Here is a 5684-nt window from a genome sequence, read left to right as displayed (position 1 = left end):
TCCAGGACAAACCTGTTTGTTCTCCTAGCAGTCCATGGTATAGTCAACACTCTTCTCCAGCACCACAGCTCAAAGGCATCAATTCTCTTTCTATCATCCCTATTCACTGTCCAACTCTCTGATGCATAGCACGTAACTGCAAGGACCATATCCTGGATGAGGCACACCTTAGTCTCCAGCCTGACGTCGTTGCACTTCCGTACTCTTGAGAGTTAGATTTAGATATGGGAAATATTTAGAATCAGAGAAAAAGAAATTACACTGAATATATCATTCTTCTACTTTAAATCAGGAGGTTTTGTTTTTCGTTAAAAAAAAAATCAGATAACTAGGACTCTTACCCTAGGTTCTCCTAAATCCTTGTTCCCTTGTACCAGTCCAACTGCTTTAAGTGTTTTTGACATAAAAAAACCACAGAGGTAAGGTTATTTTCCATTAGCAACTTAGAAAAAAAAAATCACTCCAAAACTGTTCCAGCAACAAACAAGGAAATGAACACCATGTTCCAGACATATTGAATGGAAGGAGTGAAAGGAATTAAGACGTTATTCTAATGGGTAAATAGTGCATAGTTCTAGTCTACAATTTCTTCTGACTTCAACAGAACCACCAAAGGTGTTGTAAATTATTTTTTTTTGTCCTACCTTTTCCCTAAGGGGGGGAAAATATGAACTTCTCTTGAATGTTGTTGTTGTTATGTGTCATCATGGCAGAACTGACTAATAGGTAAGCTGACCCCCCCAGAGAATTTTCAGATGTTGTAAATCACAAAGGAGGCTGTGAATTAATTGCACAGGAGGAGATTGCGCTACCAAACTTTTGCCTAACTCTTAGGAGAATTTGAGATACTGTAAGGTATTTCAGCCAAATGCATCATAAATTTAGTTTTGAACCACTGCTTTCTCAGGCTCTGCATAGTGAAGAGATGAAAATTATGTTTCATTCTTCCTAGATTTACTGATTCCTCAGACAGCTAATGCTCTTATGAATCCTTGCAGGTAACCCAATCTAGAAAGCTGGACTCTTTATAAAAATTGTCATGGGGTATGTTTTATTTCCGCACATCAGGCTAGGCCTATCAGATTATGAAATACAAATGTCAGGATGTTACTAGCAAAGGGAGCTCTGGTAGCATAGTCTGTAGGTAGTTGCACTGGTAACCCAAAATCACTCCTCTCTGGTGGTTTGAATGTAGCAGAGGCTCTTGGGGAAAAAAAGATGGACAATTAGCTCCCGGGCAATTTACAGCCTCAGAAACTCACCACAGGGTCAGCTTATGAGTCAACTGTGACTTGACAGCAATAAGTAAGTTACTAGAAAATCATGGTTCAGTCACCTGTCACCAAAAGAAATCAATTTTAGAGACAAGGGTTCAAGCAGAAAAAGTAGAATTATTACATACCAGTACATAAGAAACAAGGGGTATGAGCTTCCCAAATCTGTCTCATCAAAGGAAAGGTTTTGTAAGAGATTATTTTATGCTAGGCTAAGAGTGTGGGGAAGAGCTCATGTTTATTCAACACTTTTAGGAGACAGAAGCAGGGTTATCTTCAAGATCCCATCTTTCTGGTTAGCTACTTAGTCATCCCAGGACATTAAATACATTAAGTTTCTCTCACTGAAGTTTGTGTCTATCTGGACATGGTTTCTCTTTCTTCTTTCAAGATGGCTGCTCTCAGGGAAGTCATTTAGGTGTCACTCTCATGGCACTTGAAACCTCTTGTTGTTAGGTGCCATCAGATTGACTACATAGCAACCTTATGAACAACAGATCGGAACCTTGCCCTCCTCTGTACCATCCTCACTTTCTCCAACATGCCCGAGTCCATTGTTAAGAATCACTATATCAATCCACATTGTTGAGGGTTTCCCTTTCTTCCTTCAGCTCTCCATTTTTCCAGCATGGTGTCTTTTTCCAAAGCATGCTCCATGCTCCCCCAATGTGACAACTGGCCCAAAGTATTTTAGAGAAAGATTTTCCATCTTTGCCTCCTTAAGGAACATCGTGGCTTCACTTCCTGGAAGATAGATTTGTTTGTTCTTGTCACAGATCATGGGATATTCAGGATTGTGGTTTAAAATTAGAAATCCTTAGAGCTAAAATTCCCTTAGAATCTAACAAGATCAAGTTCTAAATGCAAAGAGACTGACATATCTATTTTCTTCTTGGATTTAAGTATCAAAGATTCTCACCACTAGGCCAATTGGCAGCATCGTGATGGATTGGTGAAAAGATTGAGAGTGTGAACAGCTTTAGTTTGCTTGGCTCCACAATCAACACTCTTTGCACCAGCAGCCAGGAAATTAAAAGACATATTGTATTGGGAAAGTCTGCTGTCAGAGACATCTCCAAAGTACTGAAGAACAATGACATCAATCTGGAGAGTAAGCTGTACCTGATACAGGTCATGGTCTTTGCAATCACTTACTATGTATCAGAGAGCTGGACAATGACTATGGATGCTAGAAGGAGAATTGATGCTTTTGAGCTATGGTGTTGGAGAAGAGTATTGAATATACCATGGACTGCTAGGAGAACAGGTTCATCCTAGACAGGGTGAACCCAGGCTGCTCCTTGGAGGCAAGGATTCTGAAGTTTTGTCTGACTTACTTTGGACATGTTGCAAAGAGGGACCAGTCCTTGGAGAGGGCCGTTATGATTGGGAGGGTAGAGGGACAGTGCAGGAGAGGAAGGCCCTCAGTGAGATGGATTGATTCAGTGACTAGGGTTACAGGGTAAGTGTATTAGAGACAATAAGATTGGCACAGGATAGAGCAGGGTTTAGAGCTGTTGTACATAGGGTCGCTATGAGTCACAGGCAACTCAATGGCACATAACAACAATAACAAGATATCTAGAATATAACTCAAACTAATAGCAGACTATCCAGCAGGTTTTCAGAGGCTGTAATTAACACGAGAGGAGATTGTCCATCTTTTCCTCAAAGAACAACTAACTGATTTGAACCTTTGTGTTGGCATCACAGCTACTTACCCACTAAGCCAACAGACCTTTTCTTCACATTTAAAGTTTTAGGCACTTCTTTTTTCCAATTACAAATGATTGCTATTATGTCAGAATAGTTTTGATCATTAATGTGCACCTATACAAACTTGTAATAAAATGATTATTTACATAACATTACAAAGAGACAGTATTCAGTAATTCTACTACTAACTGTTCGATCTCATTTGTTATCCATGTATAGGTTTCAGCTTGCCACATGCTGTTTGGAAAGAATTAGTAACAATATTCATACCTTTACTATGTCTATCCCTATCATCTAGCATAGTGCTCAATTCACTGTGGCTGAGAGAACTTATTTCTGAAGATGTATCTTCTGAGTTGAATAATAAAGTTACTGGATTGGCCAACATTTTTTAAGCTTTAAGAAAAAAAGAGGGGTTTAGCTTGTCATTAGCCTGAGCTGCTTTCTAAGCTGCAACACTTGTTTGCAAAGTTTTGTTTCCTGCTTACTTCAGCACTTAATAGTTAAAAGTTAACCTCCCTTTGAGGCTTTGAGTACTAATAACAACATTAACACAAAAACTTTAAAGCAAAACAATGAAAGTCTCTTTATGACATAAAGAAGGGAGCCAACTGTCCTCAGAATGACAATAAAAGCTGGTCAACATGACCAGGACATGACTGGAACACATGACTCTGGGCAAATAAAGCTGCAACCCCTGCTTCTCATCCGTAAAATCTATATTCAGCTTCTAGCCCACAGAGGCAGACTTGGGAAGTTTATCCTTATGGACTCCTATATATATCACGATAATAAACATCTTGCTGTTTCACCTCACATCTGTTTGTGAAATTGCCTTTTGGCTGGTTATTGTTATGTGTCACTGAGTCGTCTGTGACTCACAGCGCCCCTGTGTACATTATCTCTGAACTCCGCTGCATCCTGAGCCAACCTCATCATCTCTGACAGACCTAATCCCATTTTTCCAATCACTGAGTCAATCCATCTCATCCTGGATCTTCCTCTTCTCCGCTGCCCCTCCACCCTTTGAAGCATGATGTCCTTTTTTTAAATTTTTAAATAATATTTATTTATTTATTTATTTATTTTTATGTGTGTACCGTCAAATTGGATCTGACTGGTACAGGATTGTTCCTCCTTCTTCAGCAGAGTATCTAGTGGATTTGAACCACATACCTCTGGGATTGCAGTGCAGTTTCCTGCCACTAGGCCACCAGAGCTCGCCATGATGTCCCTTTCTAAGAACTGGTCCATCCTGGCCACATACCCAAAGTGTGTGAGATGGAGTTCTAAAATCCTTGCCTCTAGGGAGCATCTTGGTTTCACCCTCTCTTAGACAGACCTGTTTGCTCTTTTGGCAGACCATGGTGTGTTCAACACTCTTCTCTAGCACCACATCTCAAAGGCATTGGCCCTTCTTCTGTCATCCTTTGTTATTGCCTAGCTCTCAGATGTATAGCAAGTCATTGCAAAGATGATGGCTTAAATCAGACACACCTTAGTCTCCAGATTGACACTGTTACTCTTCAGAACCCTAGAAAGGTCTCTGACAGTGGACTTTCCCAAAGTAATTTTCTCACTGTTTTTTAAATTTTCTGACTGCTGGTGCCTAAAGTGTTTCTTGTGGAATCAAGCAAGCTGAAGTTATCAACAATCTCAATCTCTTCTCTGTCCATCAGGAAGCTACCAACTGGCCCAGTGGAGAGAATCTTTGTTTTCTTAATGTTGAGCTTCAGTTCATATTGAAGATTATAGTCCTTGATCTTCTGCAGCAAATACCTCATATTCTCTTCAGTTTCACCAAGCAAGGTTGTGGCATCTACATAAGGCAGGTTGTTGATGAATCTTCCTCCAATCCTGATGCCACATTTCTCCTCATAAATTCCAGCCTCCTGAATGATCTGTTCTGCATACCTTTTCTGAAAAGGTATTGAGATAGGATGCATTCCTGATGCACACCTACCTGATTCTGAACCATGCAGTTTCCCCCTGCTCTGTTCTGAGGACTGCTTCCTTGTCCAAGAATAGGTTTTGTATGAGTATAACTAAATGTTCTGGGATCCTCATTTTTCTCAAGGTTAGCTGTAATTTGTTGTATCCACACAGTCAAATGCCTTTGCATAGTCAATAAAACACAGATAGATATTCCCTGGTGCTCTCTTCTTTCAGCCAAGATCTATCTAATGTTGGCTATGATGTCACTAGTACGATGGCATCTATGACTTGCAGTAGCAAAAATTCTCTGGTAAAAGAACAGTTCAGGAATAATTCTAAGTCATTCACATTTGCTATAGTATATAAAACTATTAGTAAAGGTTTAAAGAATTTTTATTTCATTTAGACAAAGAGGCATCTGATTATAACCATGTAGCCATTTTTACTATCTAAGGGAGCTCTGGTAGCTCAATGGTAAGGAATTGTACTGCCAACCCAATGGTATGTGGTCTGAATACATCAGGTGCTCTGTCAGAGAAAGCTGGGCAATCTCCTCCTATATGATTTAAGCCTTTGAAAATCTTAACACAACAACAAGATAAAGGTAAGCAACCCAATTGCAAAATAAGCACAGGATATGAACAGACAATTCACCAAAGAAGACATTCAGATGGCAAACAAACACATGAAGAAATGTTCAAAATCCTTAGCTCTAAGAGATAGGCAAATCAAAACAACTATGAGATATCATCTCACCCC

The sequence above is a fragment of the Elephantulus edwardii genome, unplaced genomic scaffold (genome assembly GCF_000299155.1).
Source record: "Elephantulus edwardii isolate Elephantulus edwardi_28Jun2011 unplaced genomic scaffold, EleEdw1.0 scaffold00371, whole genome shotgun sequence".
In the NCBI taxonomy this organism is placed as follows: domain Eukaryota; kingdom Metazoa; phylum Chordata; class Mammalia; order Macroscelidea; family Macroscelididae; genus Elephantulus; species Elephantulus edwardii.
The sequence above is the reverse complement of the archived record's forward strand: the minus strand, read 5'-3'. Positions refer to the sequence as shown.